The sequence below is a fragment of the Vitis vinifera genome, chromosome 7, assembly GCF_030704535.1.
Source record: "Vitis vinifera cultivar Pinot Noir 40024 chromosome 7, ASM3070453v1".
Classification (NCBI taxonomy): domain Eukaryota; kingdom Viridiplantae; phylum Streptophyta; class Magnoliopsida; order Vitales; family Vitaceae; genus Vitis; species Vitis vinifera.
The window spans coordinates 19,006,810-19,023,499 of NC_081811.1; the positions used below are offsets into that span (position 1 = coordinate 19,006,810).

At 38.0% G+C, this 16,690-nt stretch overlaps 1 long non-coding RNA gene and 1 other non-coding gene across 29 annotated transcripts in view; one reads left to right on the plus strand and one right to left on the minus strand.

The window, feature by feature from the left end:
• The window catches only part of LOC104878210 (putative disease resistance protein At3g14460), a 92,941-nt gene that overhangs the window by 45,034 nt on the left and 31,217 nt on the right, over positions 1-16,690 (minus strand). The gene's annotated exons all lie outside the window — the stretch shown is intronic.
• On the plus strand, positions 7,708-7,814 carry LOC132254125 (small nucleolar RNA R71). The gene has a single exon (XR_009466294.1). It is a non-coding gene; the product is annotated as a small nucleolar RNA R71 (small nucleolar RNA).

Sequence of the window (16,690 nt, forward strand, 5' to 3'; positions counted from 1 at the left end):
CAAAATAATTTCCACTCCCAAAGGACCAACTCTTAATCTTCCACAAAAATCTAAGTGTTAAGATGCTTAGTTTCCAGTTATAGTGTGTCAAACTATATTCTCCCCCCAACTAAGGTTTTTCTCTAACTTTAGCAACACTAACTCATATATAGAAGGCTAAGAACACACCTCTTTTTTTTTTTTTTTAAATATATACTCCACTCATCCACCCATGTAACGAGCAGTGAGGTCGGTGACTCCCAACCATTGAAGGCTTAGGGCACCAGGTTTTAAAGATTTTCACCATATACCCCTCGGACCTTGCTCGGGTTTCAAAGCAAGTGAAGCAAAAAAAAAAAATTTCATAAGACACATTGGCCTTTTATAAGGTGTCCCAACACTAATAGAATGAGGTCAATGGTACCAAGTCGAAAATTTCTTAAGTTTAGGAGGTGAGAAAGTTTTCCATCTTATAACTGGAATCTAATGTGTTCAGTGTGTGAAAAGATTAGAGTGGAAGAATTAAGATTGAAATCAAAAGGAGCTTCAACAATTTAACAACTTTAATAAGCATAATACAAACTCTGAGACTATGGCAATAAGATAAGAATTTAATTTCTCCTATTTATTTTTAAGAATTTATCTTTAAGAAAACAAGGAGAGTTTGCAAAAAATTTGTTAGCAATATAACTTAACCAAAATTCAACAAATTACTTCCTCAACTCTCCCCCCAACTAAGATGAACATTGTCTCCAATGTTCTAAAAACAAGTGATAATAAAAGGGAGGAAGTGATACCTCCTGATAGTAAGGGACTCTGAATGAACAGGAGAAACCACATGTTGCAAAAGAAAAGAAAAATCATAAGAGTGATGATTAGAGGGAATAAAAAAGAATAGCTAAAATACATTAAAAAAAAAAGATGTCTATATAAACTAAGAGAGAGTACAATATACAAGATAAACATGGAATATATCCAATCCCAGTATAAAAGTGGTCCAAAATATATAAGACATCCAAAAACGTAGAATATAAATACAAAAAGAGAGATGAGTGATCATATGATCAAGTAGTAGGCTTCTCTGGTGGATAGGAGGGGTCCTCTGCTGGAACTGAGGAAGGCATCTCTACAGGTGGAGCTGGTGGCAAAAGACCGAGGTGCTGCTGAATCTCACGGAGAATGAGAGTCTGCTGGTCCTACTGAAGCTGGAAGTGGTCCATCCGCTCCATAATGGCCGTCTGAGTAGTGGTCAGAGTCTGGAAAGAAGCGAGCAAGTCACGGTACTCTGTAGTAGGGATAGTGATGGGCAGCTCTGAGGTAGGAGGAACAGCAAGTGGGGCATCAGATGATGCTGCCTCTGGTACAGGCTCCGAGGGAGCTGAAGTGGATGGAGCAGGAGGGACTTCCCTTGGCTCTGAAGTCTTGGCTTTCTTTGTAGGAGGACCCCGAGGTGGAATCTGAGTATGGGCCACAGGCGTGGCAGATGCTCTCCTCGTATGGTATCTGCTCTGAGGGGTAGAATCAGCTAAATGTGGCGGCGCATCTAGTGGGGCCCGCACAGGGGCGGCTCTCTCACTGCTCTAGGGAGCTGAGGTATGTCCTCCTCGGGTCTTAGGCATGATGAAGCAATGAAATGAGGCTTAGAGGCTTGGGATTGGGGAGGGTACGGATGGAGAAACTAAAAATTTGCACAAGGGGGGGTGTTGTGCGAATTTTTCGCACAAGGGGGGTGTTGTGCGAATTTCACACAACACTAGGTGTTGTGCGAAAATTTCGCACAAGCACTATTCACCCGCCCTTTTGCAATTTTGAAGCTCGTTCAAATGGTGAAAATTTTTGGCTTTTGAGGGTGGGAAATGCTGGCTAAGGTAGGAAAAAGATTTTTCATGGTGGTTAGGCTTGGAAATTGGAGCTTTTTTACGAAGAGAATTTGAAATTTGGAGCTCCTCTACCCGGCGGCAATGGGTTTCCTTTGAAGAAAACGTGGCTTGAATCCTTAGCTTGAGGCTTTGGTTTGGTAAATGCAAGGTTGGGATTGGTTGAGGAATGGATTTAGAGTGTTGAGTGAAGAATTGGAAGGTTTTTTATGGTGGAAGGAGATGAAAATTGAAGGAGTGGGCGGTGATGAATAGTGAATGCCGCGGCTATGGAGTGGAGTTATGGAGATGGGCCGCCATGGTGGTGCTGAGAGTGGGGAATGATGAAGAAAAAGGGCTTAAGGAAGGGATTGGGTGATCGGAAGAGAGGTGTTGAGAGAAATGAAGAAGAAATTGAGCATTGGAAGAGGAGAACACGACCTTTAAAGAGGAAGTGCAAATTTTGCACGACACCTTGTGTTGTGCGAAAATTTCGCATTCCTGTGGAGTACCAAGACAGAGAGCATGGTTTTGAAAATTTGTCCCAAAAATGAATTCGCACAAGGTTCGCACAAGGTTCGCACAAGGTTCGCATTCCTGTGAAATTCGCACAAGGGATTTTGGGAAGGGACCGAGAGCATGTTTTTTGGAAATTGGCACAAAAGCGTTTTCGCACAAGGAATGTGTTGTGTGAAAATTTCGCACAACAGGAAGTGTTGTGCGAAAATTACTGAGTTTGGTTTTTTTCTCCCCTGTTTTCCCTTTGTTTTCACCATGCCTTCATTCTTCAAGCTTTCCTACCTGAATGTTAACACAAAAAACCAATTCAAAACACATTAGAACGACCTTAAAGTCAAAAATAAAAATCAAAACATGGAAAAACACTAAATTAAACTAGAATCAACTTAAAAGAAAACAAAAAGAGGATGAACTCTTTAGTCTTTGAAGAGACTAAGTTCAACCATAAACCAAGTATTTTCATGTTGGAGGTGGATCAAGGAGGATGAATTCCTCCTTGTCTCGGGAAAATGATTCCATATAGGGCTTGAGACGATGCCCATTCACTTTGAAAGTTCGAGTGCTATTGAAGTTGAGTAGTTCCACTACTTCATTTGGTTGCACATCATGAACAATGAAAGGACCCGTCTACCTTGATTTCAATTTTCCCGGAAAAAGATGAAGCTTAGAGTCATAAAGCAAGACTCTTTGTCCCTTGGCAAAATTCTTTTGATTTACCAACTGATCATGCTATTTCTTCAACCTCTCTTTTGCAATTTTTGAATTGAGGTAAGCATCATTCCTCATTTCCTTCAATTCATTCAAATCCAAACATCTCTTCAACCCGGCTCTTGTCAAATCCATGTTGAGCTTCTTGATTGCCCACCATGCTTTATATTCAACCTCCACTGGAAGATGACATGCTTTGCCATAAACAAGGCGATAAGGAGACATTCCAAGAATGGTCTTGTAAGCGGTCCTATAAGCCCATAAGGAATCCAGGAGCTTAGTAGACCAATCCTTCCTATTCACATTCACCACCTTCATCAATATATTCTTGATCTCCTGGTTGGCTAACTCAACTTAGCCACTTGTTTGAGGGTGATAAGGTGTAGCTACCTTGTGCTTAACCCCATATTTGGCTAGAAGAGTCTCAAAAGGTTTATTGCAAAAGTGAGTTCCTCCATCACTTATACTGGCCTTAGGCACTCCAAATCTTGCAAAGATGTTATCCTTGAGGAATTTAAGAACCACCTTATGATCATTGCTCCTACATGGGATTGCTTCTACCCACTTAGAGACATAATCCACTCCCACCAAAATGTAGGAATGTCCAAACGACATTGGAAATGGTCCCATGAAGTCTATCCCCCAAACATAAAAAACATCCACTATCAAGATGGGGTTCAAGGGCATCATATTTCGGCGTGTTAGCTTCCCAAGCCTTTGACACCGATCACATCCCTTGCACATAGAGTGGGCATCCTTGAAAAGAGAGGGCCACCAAAAACCTGATTGGATCACTTTCATAGCTATTTTCTCGGAGGCAAAATGACTTCCACATGCACTATCATGGCAATGGGAAAGAATTCCTGATTGCTCTTGTTCAGGAACACATTTCCTTATGATTTGATCTGCACAATATTTGAAGAGAAAAGGCTCCTCCCAATAATAGGCATGGATCTTAGCAAAGAAATGCCTCTTGTCTTGGGCACTCCACTCACTCGGAATTTCTCCAGAAACCAAGAAATTTGCAATGTGAGAATACCATGGAGCTACCTCTATTGACATGAGAGACTCCTCAGGGAAGTCATCATTGATAGGTAGACCATGTGAGTCATGTGCTATCACAAGTCTTGACAAGTGGTCAGCTACCACATTTTCTACCCCCTTTTTATCCCGGATTTGGAGATTGAATTCTTGGAGCAAAAGGATCCATCTTATCAATCTTGCCTTGGCATCTTGCTTGGTTAGCAAGTACTTCAAAGTGGAATGGTCAGTGAACACCACTATAGAGGACCCTACCAAATAGGCACAAAACTTATCCAAGGCAAAAACTACTGCCAACAACTCCTTCTCAGTAGTTGTGTAGTTTCTTTGAGCCTTGTTCAAAGTTTTGCTCGCATAATAAATCACATAGGGCTTTCCATCTTCTCTTTGCCCCAAGACAGCCCCCATAGCAAGATCACTTGCATCACACATTACCTCAAAAGGTAATTTCCAATTTGGGGCTCTCACTATTGGTGCAGTTGTGAGGAATTGCTTCAGTTCCTCAAAACTCTTCTGACACTTCGCATCCCACACAAACTTGGCATCCTTTACCAAGAGTTCACAAAGAGGCTTTGAGATTTTTGATAAATCCTTAATGAACCTCCTATAGAACCCAACATGTCCTAGGAATTACCTAATTCCTTTAACATTTGTGGAAGGTGGCAACTTAACAATTAGCTCCACCTTTGCCTTATCTACCTCAATGTCATTCTTGGAGATGATATGTCCTAAGACAATTCCTTGTTGTACCATAAAATGGCACTTCTCCCAATTTGGCACTAGGTCTTTCTCAATACATCTGTGGAGAACAGCTTCTAAATGCAACAAACACTCCTCATAAGAACTTCCATATATAGTGATGTCATCCATGAAGACTTCCATGATGCGCTCCACCATATCATTGAAGATGCTCAGCATACATCTTTGGAAAGTTGCAGGAGCATTACATAGACCAAAGGGCATTCTCCTATACGCAAAAGTACCAAAGGGGCAAGTGAAGGTTGTCTTTTCTTGATCTTCCAAATCAATCTCTATTTGGAAGTACCCCGAGTAACCATCCAAAAAACAGTAGAAAGGATGTCTTGAGACTCTCTCAAGGACTTGGTCCATGAAAGGCAATGGGAAATGGTCCTTCCTAGTCACTGAATTCAACCTCCTGTAGTCTATACACACCCTCCATCCTGAGGTAGGACGTGTAGAGACTTCCTCCCCTTTCTCATTCTGGACCACAGTAATTCCAGATTTCTTTGGGACTACTTGGGTGGGGCTCACCCACAAGCTGTCTGAAATGGGATATATGATCCCAGCTTGGAGTAGCTTCAGAACTTCACCCCTCACCACCTCTTGCATGTGAGGATTCAACCTCCTCTGGGGCTGCCTCACTGGTTTGGCATCTTCCTCCATATAGATATGGTGGGTGCACACCAAAGGGCTAATCCCTTTCAGATCAGAAATTTGCCATCCAATGGTTTTCTTGCATTTCCTGAGGACTCCCAAAAGACTATCCTCTTGATCACTAGTAAGAGTTGAAGAAACCACCACTGGACATTTCTCATCTTCCTCCAAATATGCATATTTCAAATCAACAGGAAGCGGCTTCAAAACAAGCTTTGGAGGGTCCTCCACAGCTGCTCCTTGTGAGTCCTCCTTATTGAATAGTGGTAAGATCTCTTCCCGTCTCCTCCAAGGAGACATGATGGCTAGAACATCAGAGGGTTCAGGTAACCCTTCTTTAAACATTTCAAGGCTTTTATTCAAGCTCTCTTGTAAATTCTTGTCATAATGCTCTTCAACTAAGGTGTTGATCAAGCACACCTCCTCCAATCCTTCCTCATCTTCTGGGTGAAGATGCCTCTTGCATAGGTGGAATATATTTAATTCCAAGGTCATTTTCCCAAATGTGAGCTGCATCACCCCATTTCTACAATTGATGATGGCATTGGAGGTAGCTAGGAAAGGTCTCCCAATGATGATTGGTACATAGTTTGCTTCCTTAACAGTGGGATCAATATCAAGCACCACAAAATCCACAGGATAGTAGAATTTGTCCACTTGAACTAGAACATCCTCTATCACCCCCCTTGGGATTTTGACTGACCTGTCAGCTAAAGAGAGAGTGATGGTTGTGGGCTTCAATCCACCAAGTCCCAGTTGCTTGTACGCAGAGTATGGGAGCAAATTCACACTTGCCCCCAAGTCTAGTAAAGCTTTCTCCACATGTGTCCCTCCAATGTTGACTGAAATGGTGGGACATCCCGGATCTTTATACTTAACTGGGGACTTACTCTGAATGATAGCACTTACTTGCTCAGTGAGGAATGCATTCTTTGTCACATGTAACCCTCTCTTGACCGTGCACAAGTCCTTTAGAAACTTTGCATATGTGGGGACTTGTTTGATCATATCAAGTAAGGGTATATTCACCTTCACTTGTCTCAAAACTTCAAGAATTTCTGATGAATTCTTGATTTCCTTCTTTCCATGTAAAGCTTGAGGAAAAGGGGGAGGCATATGTTTCTTCATCATATCCTCTTTAATCACTATCCTTGGTTCTTCTTCAATGCTTGATTTGGATGCACTTTTCTTCCCACTCTTCTCTTCTTGGTTATTACTCTCTTTAACCAAGGTTTTCTTTGACACGAGTTCTTCATCTTGCCTCACCTTAGGCAAGGATTGATCAACCTCCTTTTCACTCCTCAAAGTGATCACAGCTTTAACCTCCCTCAACTTTGAAGACTCCCGCTCTTGAGTTTCAACTTCATGAACACCCTTGGGATTTTGGCTTGGTTGAGAGGGAAACTTTCCCTTCTCATTCACTGTGTTGAGGTTGGTAAGCCTAGAGATGGAGTATTGAATATTATCTATCTTCTGAGATAGATCATTTTGCATCCCCTCCATTCTCTTAATTTGAGAACTCTCAACATTTTCAATCTTTTAATGCAATTGGGAGTTGATTGCCTTTTGTTCACCCACAAAGTCACCCATGACTTTACTTAGGTTCGCAATGGCTTGCTCCACTGAAGAGGTTTGTTGAGGTGCTTGGGTTTGGGCTGGTTGGTATGGAGGTGGTCTTGGTTTCCAAGAAAAATTTGGATGGTTTCTCCAGCTTGAATTATAGGTGTTTCCATAAGGTGCATTGTTGTTAGGCCTAAATTGCCCCACAACATTGGCTTGATCACCTAACATCTCCCTCACAGCTGGCATGGTTGGGCGCTCATCTACCACATGATCACATGATTGGCAAATGGTGCATGGCATGACATGGGCTTGTGTCTCGGAAATGGCTTGGACTTCATGCATCTTTTTCAACTCAAGTTCTTCCAACCTCCTTGCTATTGTTGCCACCTTAGCCTTCATGTCCATGTCTTCACTTAACACGTACATTCCACCCTTTGGATTTTGGGTTGGTTGAGAGGGAAACTTTCCTTTCTCTCTTGAGTTGGGCTCATCCCATCCTCTTGACACCTCAGACACATAACTTAAAAAGTCCATGGCTTCTTCCGGATTCTTGCTCATAAAATCTCCCCCACACATGGTTTCATGAATTTGCTTCATGGTGGAAGACATCCCATCATAAAAATAGCTCACCAAGAGCCATGTATCAAAGCCATGATGAGGGCAAGCATTGATGGCCTCCATATACCTTTCCCAACATTCATGGAACTTCTCATTTTCTTTTGTAGAAAAATTTGAGATTTGTCTCTTCAACCCATTGGTCCTATGGGTGGGGAAAAATTTCTTCAAAAATTCGGCTTGAAGATCAACCCAATTCCTTATGCTCCTTGGCCTTAAAGAATTAAGCCATATTTTTGCCTTATCCTTCAAAGTAAAAGGGAATAGCTTGATTCTCATCAAGTCTATTGAAGCTCCTCCCTCTCTAAAGGTATTGCAAACCTCCTCAAACTCCTTGATGTGGGCATATGGATTCTCACTTTCCATTCCATGGAAATTTGGTAGAAGGGGCACAATATGGGGCCTTATAACCAGCTGCTCAAGAGAAGGTACGATGCATGAGGGTGCACTCATCCTTGGTGGGTGTATTCTATCCCTCATGGATAGATATGCATTTGGATTACCCCCTTGACCGTGTTGAGAATTCTGATCCTCTTGTGGAGGGTCCATGATGTTTACACAGATATCCAACTCTGTGTCTTGAGGATTCTCAATCCTTACTAATCTTCCCTCTTGGTCCCGAATCCAATAGGGCATACACAAGTTACAACTTACCTGAAATAAAACAAAAACAACCAAAACAAAAGAAAACTAGAAAAAAGTTAAGGTTAGAAAGAAAACGAAAATAAACTTAACAAAAGGAAAATGAAAGGAAATGAAGTTAGTGAAAAAGGAATTCACCAAACTTGTGATGAAAATCACAAGTAGCCTTTAAAAGGTTGTATCACTGTATTGTGGCACCATCCCCGGCAACGACGCCATTTTGATTCGCGTGAAACTCCAGTTGGGTCATTTAATCAAAAACATTTATAAAACCTATGACCTCATACTAGCGTAGCAAAGCTACTATAGTATAGTGGCTCTAGGGTCGAACTCTGGGATGGGTTTTCATTCTACCAGTGATATACTCAAGGTTAGAAATTGAATTTAATGATTTTCTTTATAAAAAAACTTAAAGTTTAAAAGAAAATAAAATTTGTTTTGAAAGTGTTTGAAACTAAACTAATATAAACTAAGTGAAAATAGAAGAAAGAAAGTCTCTCAGAGCTAAGGGTTGCTAGGATCAAGTTCAGAATGCAAAGTGGAAAATTTTGGATTTTTCTCCTCGCATTGGGGATTTAACCTATAGTTATTTCCCGAACCGATATAGGTTTGACAATGAAGATTTAATCCATAAAAAGTCAATAGGAATGGTAGTCAAGGTCCATTAATGGCTTTAGACACTATGGGTCTTCACCTTGAATCACTTTCCAATGGCTCGTACATGATAACTAATAGACTGATATGGATCTAGTAATAAGCATCCATAGAGACCTGAAGCTTACCATGTATTGGCCATTCAAAGTGATTCTAAGGGATTTAAAGCAAAACTTTGGATTTAGAAGCCATTTATGAACTCCAACTACCTGAATTTAATGCACGAAAGCTTTCCACCTTTTCATCTGGACTTTTCACCTAGCTTCCTTCACTCCAAGAAACCAAAAGTTTAGCCTCTCATCCTCCGGGAAAACATCCTCAGAGGTTGTTTGGCTTCCAAGAAAAATAAAATAGTAAAGAGAAAAGAGAAACGAGAGAGCTCTGTATATTTTTCTAAGTGTTAAACGTAACACATATCACATATATTCAAAAAGGTGATTTCCACCCCTTATATAGTCTTTACAAAAGCAAAAGCTTGTGATTGGTTAGTTACAAGGATAAGAAAGAAAATTACATCAAAAAATACATAAGAAAATATCTAAAGTGGAGTCGGCAAAAACAGAGGAAAATTCGCACCACGCATGGGCTGTGCGAATTTTGAAGGTGTTGTGCGAAAATTTCGCACAAGCCTGGAGCAGTTGTCTTCCGAAGGCCATATCTTCCTCATTTCAGCTCCAAATTGTACACGGTTTGAAGCATTGGATTCTTGACTTCCTGAGATTTGAAATGGTATATAGCATGTAGAAAATGAACTTCGGGAAGTGCTCCAAAAGTATGAAAGAAGACTGAAGCTGTTGTCCTCTGATTTTTTCACTTTGCTTCTCTTTGCTTCTCTCCTTTGCTTGGCTTGTCTTAATGATCCAAAAAGCTGTCAAAACACTAAAACTAGCCACAAATATGATTAGAAGACATTGATAGGTCCTTAACATGCCAATTGGACTAAAGATGGAGAACTACTACACAAAAGTGCTTAAAACATAATGCATTAAAGGTGTAAAATAGCACTTTTTGGGTAGTAATCAATTTCAATTTCAAAAGTCCGGGGTAAAAATCTGAGGAGTTAGTGGTCAAAATATCCTTAAAGCTTGATGCCCTAAACCTTGATTGGTTGGGAGTCATCGATGGATTCCCGTTACATGGACACTTTAGAAAACAATACCTCACACCTACAAGAAAAACAATTGTGAAATAAAAGAGGTGCATTCTTAGCTTATTGGAAGTGGTCAGTTTGCTAAAGTCTGAGAAAGAACTAGGTTGGGGGGAGAGATTAGTTCAGAGTACTATATTCGGAAACTAATAAGCTTAACACAGATTTTTGTGGAAAAGTAATGATTGAGCCTAGGAAAGTGAAAATCCTCTCATTACTTAAATTTGCATAATACCTACTGTGTATGAATTATGATCAGGTAAGATTTTTGATATCCTCTTGTTAAAGGATGAGTTTCGCTTCTTTAATATTTCATGTGAGAATATGCTTTACAATCATGCCACTTATGATTTTTTGGAGTGATCAGCATGAACTTGTAAATTATTTTACTATCTTATTTTTGTTTTTCTCTCATTCATTGCTAAGGGACTAGTAATATGTTGGTTGGAGGGAGTGATTACTACTTAAAAAGTGCTCTTTTGTAGCTTCTTATAAACTCTTTTAAACACTTTTGAGTAGTATTTATTACCTTTTAACCTAATTGGCACATTATGGACCCTTACAAGTGTTACTAATCAATTTTTGGCAAGTTTTGATGTTTTTGATAGCTTTTTTTATCATTAAAACAAGCCAAGAATGAGGGAGAACTTGGTATAATCCATGGCAAAGCAAGATTGAAGCTAAATTACATGAAAAATTCAAGTTTTGGAGAGCTTCGAAGCCTTTGCCAAATCAATCAAGTATGCAAGGAAGAGAATCAGAGAAGAAATCTAACACTAAAGAATTTTGCAACCTCTTTTCACCATTTGTGAAATTTTTGCAAGCCAAAAGAAATTTTCGCAATTCCTTTTCAACATTGCAAAAATTTCACAACTCCTTTTCAACCTTGCGAAATTTTCGCAACTCCATATCTAACTTGTGAAATCTTCATGTAATCTTCAGATATTTGCGCACCAACTCAGTTAGATTTTTACCTCAAGATATTTTGTGTAATTATCTATTCTCTCATTGTAATCAGCTAAAGATCTTTTTAGATATTTAGGATATCTAATTGAGGGGTTAAAAATATCTTTCTATATATATCTTAACATATCTATTTTTGTAATATCTATCTCAGAATCTCGGAAAACATTCTTGGGGATCACTTGTACATTTTTTAGTAAGAAACATATAGAGCTTTGCTCCGCCTTACCTACTCACTTTGATTGTATTTTCTTTCTAGCCAAACAATCTTTGAGGATGTTTTCTCAGAGGATGAGTGGCTAGACTTTTTGTTTCTTGGACTGAAGGAAGCTAGGTAAGGGACCCAGATACAAAAGTGGGAGTTTTCATTGTTTCAATTTTTAATGAAGAGGAAGTTGTGATCCGGTAATGGTTTTTATATTTTTAGTTAACTTGAAATCCCTTATAATCACCCGGGCCAACACTTGGTAAGCTTTTCGGACTCAATCCACAGAGATCCATTAGTTATCTCTTGCGAGCCTCTGGGAAGTGGTTTAAAGGTAGGATTATCTAGAATAGCCAACACTTGGTAAGCTTTTGGACTCCCTGGAGACATCCATTAATTATCTCCAACAAGCTTTTGAAGGGTAATTCAAGGTTAAGGATCACCCTAAATGGCAAATGCTAGGTGAGAGGTACGAGCCATTGCAAGATGCATCAGTGAGAGGGATTTAGCGTTGAAACCATTAATGGGAAGCAACTGTAACACACCAGTTGGGAGGATAACTGTAGGTTAAATCCCTAATGCAAGGAAAAGATCTGGAATATCCCCTTTTGTATAAGGAACCTGAGCCTAGTGACCTGAAACTCCAAGAAACCTTTTCTTTATAATTAATATCAGTTACTATTTTTTTGGTTAGCTTAAAACCAACATTTTTCAACCAAAGATTATGTTTTCTTTTAAAGCTAACTCATAAAAGAAAAAACACCAATCCAATTCTTTAAACTAATATCATGTGTGAAATGAAAACACATCCCTGTGGACGATCCTAGAACCACTATGCTATGCTAGCTATGCTACCCTAGTATATGGTGAATTAGGTTTATAAATTTTGTTGATAACTCCCGTCTAAGGACTGAATCAAGAGTACACCAATTGGGGACGAATCAATTCCCCAATGACCAATCTTAGGGCAACATGTGGTCTTCCAAGAGCCTTCCACCTGGCAAAAATGATCTGCAAAAATACACCCCAAAATGGGGGTCTACAGTATGACATAAGTTATAACACCCATTTAAACCCTAAATCAATATCTAATATCAAGTTGAGAGAACTTCAATGATTTCTACGATTTTTTTTTGTTGGATATCTAAAGCATATAATCAAATGCTATAATATATAATCAATATCTAAAGAGAATAAGGATATAAATATACACAACAATCATAAGGCATGACAATAAATGACTACTATTAAAAAAAAATAAAAATTAGTCGATTCAATGCAAGTAGAGAGTTATGGATTTCTTTTAAAATGCATGTGCAAATGTGGATATCCATGGTATCAAAAGCACAAACATAAAAAAACTATCTTCAGACTCATTCACTTTGTTCTTAGAAGCTTTGAAGGTTGCACTTTATTTTTTGTTTGAAAAATTTTGATGGTAAAGATTTCAAATTTATGTTTTATCCTTTTCTCCATCATTTTTATGTTTTTAAAAAAAATAAAAAATGGATTGTTTTAATTGAAAATAAAATAAAATAAAAGGTTAATCATATTTGAATAAAGTAAAAAGCTCTCCATGGTTGAAAAAACGTGAAGGTGTTACAGCTGCCAAAAAATAGGTGCTGCATGGTCCACGATTGCAATGGAAAAGAGAGAGAGAGAGAGAGAGAGAGAGACAGAGACAGAGAGACAGAGACAGAGAATAGAGTGTTGCTTAGTGGATGCTTATTGGTTTGAAAAATGGTAATGTTGCAGTAGTGTTGCTAGAAAGGAAAAAAAAGGAATAGGGCAAAAGCAAAAAGAAGATAAAGTCTATCTTTTAATTTTTTTTTCAATTATTCACTTTATCATTATTATTACTATTATTTCTTTTTTCAAAAATTATTTTATTTACAAAATAATTATACTACATGCATGAGCAAAACCAATATACTACATATAAAAGGCACATATAATATATTATTTTTATTTTATTTATTTAGATTTTGGCCATAGAGAATCGTTTGAAAAAATGTAGTAAGAATATTGTATTTATTGGTGAAGATAATTTGACATTAATCTTTTAGGCATAATCACTAACTTAAGGCCAATGCTTTCTGGTTTTTTTTTTTTTTTTTAATTTTTTTATTATATATATATATATATATATATTGAGGTTTTGCCTAGTAAATATGTTTTGATTGTTTTGATATATAGTTGAGTGGGATGGAGGAAACACTTGCCTATAGGCAAAGATTAAAATTTCATATTTTTCAGCAAAATATCGTTGATATATCAAATATCAATGGTGCCCGACATAATATTAGGCACCAATTATCAATCGATGAGAATTTCGAAAAAATTTCAGTAATATCAGCGAAATATCGATGATATATCAATTTGGAGGTGAAAAATCGATGAAAAAATCGAGCATAGAGTGACACACGGAGCAACAGAGGAAGACTGTAAAAAAACCATCGATTTTTTCAAAATTTTGGCGATAGGCCAATGCTCTCTCTCCATAAGGTACAATGCATTTAAGGCAATTAATAAAATTGTACGTAAGGAATCGCTTGGCTACTTGCAAGAATCCTCTTCTGCTCTCTCTCCATGTATGAAAATTGTTTTCCCAACTGAACCATTGATGCATTGTATTTTCGTCTTTCAAATCCAAATCTGGGTGGGCAAGAGCAGTAACCATTGATGCATAAGTTTTCAAATGGTGGGATTCACTTGGGTTCTACCTACATTCTTTTTCAGATGAAACAAGTCTCATATCCTGAAATTCAAAACATAGGTTGAATTATTACTAAGTTCAAATGATTCTAGAAAGAAAAACGTGTAATTAGGATTGCATTGAGATTTTATCTTGTCATAGTCTGAAAATTGAATAACCTCCAAAAGAATGACACTTGACACTTAGAAATGCAAGCACCAATTGAGACATGGTAGAAGTGAAGGCTCAATTTAGATCATAAAAAAATATAAGCACTGGGCAAAACTAAAAGACCGAGATCACATATTAAAAGCTTAATTTGAAACATGGAAAGCAAAAAACCAAGGCTCACCCTGGATTTGAAATTTCTTCTTCTCACCATTGTCTAATTTTATTTCTCTCAACATTTGTTGAATACTTGATTGATAATGTTCTCTAACTCCTTGAGGCCCTCAGATTCCTATTAACACCACTTGCCCATACCAAACCAATGGGGGAAAAACTCACATCATCTCAAAAACAAAACAAAAAGAAGAGAATTAAAATTAGTTTTGTGTTTTTTTTTAACTGATGAGTCTTTATATGTAATGCATGACCTCAAAACCTTTTGAGAATAGTGCAAAAGGTGTTAACAAAAACTGTTAGACTAGAAATTGGAATCACATATACCAAAAGTAAAAAAGAATGGTCCACTAAATGCAACAATTTTGCTTTCATTAAACACAAAATTTCATGATTAGGATATTTACCCATGCAGATGCCAATGAGCTGCACCAGACCTAAGAAATTTTGCTTTCATTTGCATGTCATCCTACATGTACAACATAAATTCCATCATTATCAAAAGGTAAAGGCAATCTTTTGAGTTGAGAATGGTGAAAATTGCTTTCTATTAGAACTTACAAATTGAAGTGCGGCAGGAATGGCTTATTTTGGCCAATAAGGACAAAGCTAAGGGCACATTCCCGATTCTAGAGTTTTTGGATGCTAGAGAAGTTGGAGTGATGAGACCATGCATATAGCTGATTGTTTTAGAGAGATGTTAGTGTTTAGAGCCTATAACTGCAGTCAAAAGCCAAAACTCCTAATCAAATTTTAATCAATGAGGAATTCAAAAGTAGATAAGTCAATAATAAAAGTATTCTCCTCACAATCACTAACCACAAAATGACAGTCCCTTCAGAGGAAAAGATTTTTGAGCATGATGAGTCTCAACTCTACAAGAGATATGAGATGATCATGCAGCCTTTTCTATTGCCTTTTCGGGTTACCGTGATTAAAAGGCTTTCACATTTGCCATGGGTTCACGAAATTGGGCTACATGATTGAACTTTTTACTGTTGTACAATGTTATCTATCTCAGGGTGGGTTGTTGGCAATTTCATGAAACCCTTGGAGCTTCTTTTAGAAATAATAGAATCCTTGAGGTAAAAAAGGATAAGAAAAGACTAGAACATATTTAAACAAAATAATAATTAGTGAGTAGAATCTTTGGTGCAAGATTACAAAGAATTGGGGTGCCTGGTTGAACTTGTTATTGTAATACAATGTCATATGTTCCCATGTAGGGGATGTGGGCAATCTTGGGCTAATATTTTCCTTTGCTCTTGAGGCACCTTTGTTTTAGAATAGGACATGTCCCCATTACAACTCTTACAAGTGTTAGTGGCAGCCCTTCCTTTGGCACAAAGGATGAGAGTTTAGGCAGTTGTAGAGTTCTTTGGAGATCCATGGAATGGACTTTAGAGATGAACATCCCCATACCTCTATTCATTCAAGACAACAAGTGTTATTGTTGTCCATTAAAGCATGGTGCTTAATTCCCTTGGATGAACATCCTCGGTTTATGACAATCTTCAATTAACAACCACTTAAGGGTGGTCGGTAGCTCACCTTTTGGAAGGCAAAAAACTGTTGTATGAACCTCATCCACATCTTCAACACCTAAAGACAAGCACTAATGCAACAACAATTAAAGATTGCATAAGTATGGAATGAAAAGAGAAGCAAAAATCAAGTTTTATGGATTCTTTATAGATTAATATTCAAGCAATGAATTCTGATTATAATTAATATATGTGTGTGTATATATATATATATGTGTGTGTGTGTGTGTGTGTGTGTGTGTGTGTGTGTGTGTGTTGAATATATATACTGAAGTACTAAATGAAGAGCCCTAAGAATATAACTGTTTTCCATGTATATAGACAAAGAACATGAAGGTGCAGCCAAACACATGACAAGGAATGGAAAAGTAGGAAAGGAGTAAAAAAAGGCTTTAGAGTCAAAGGAATGTTGGAGATGTTACATGGGCAGACCTACTTCATTCTACCTCCACTAAAATTCTTCTCATTGTTATCAAGTCCTAAAGTATACAATTGTCCTGTTATTCAAGAAATTTTGGCTTGTGGTGGTCTATGGCTTTGAAAGTTGGACTAAGACCTTAGGAGAACACTTTTGTTATTGTGGCATAGAGATGATAGATATCCAGATGGCAATTTTCAAAAAATGAATCTGCAATATGGAAATTACAAGTGTGTCCAAAGTTGTATGCTATTCATAACTTAGACCATGCCTTAGCAAATTTTGCTCTTGCCAAAGCAGGAGTCCATACTTGACACTTTGTAAGAGGATCCAAGGGTTATCATTTTAGTTTCTTTAACTCTTCCCTCTTTTTAAGCTCCTCATGGTGTGGAAAGGATCCACTC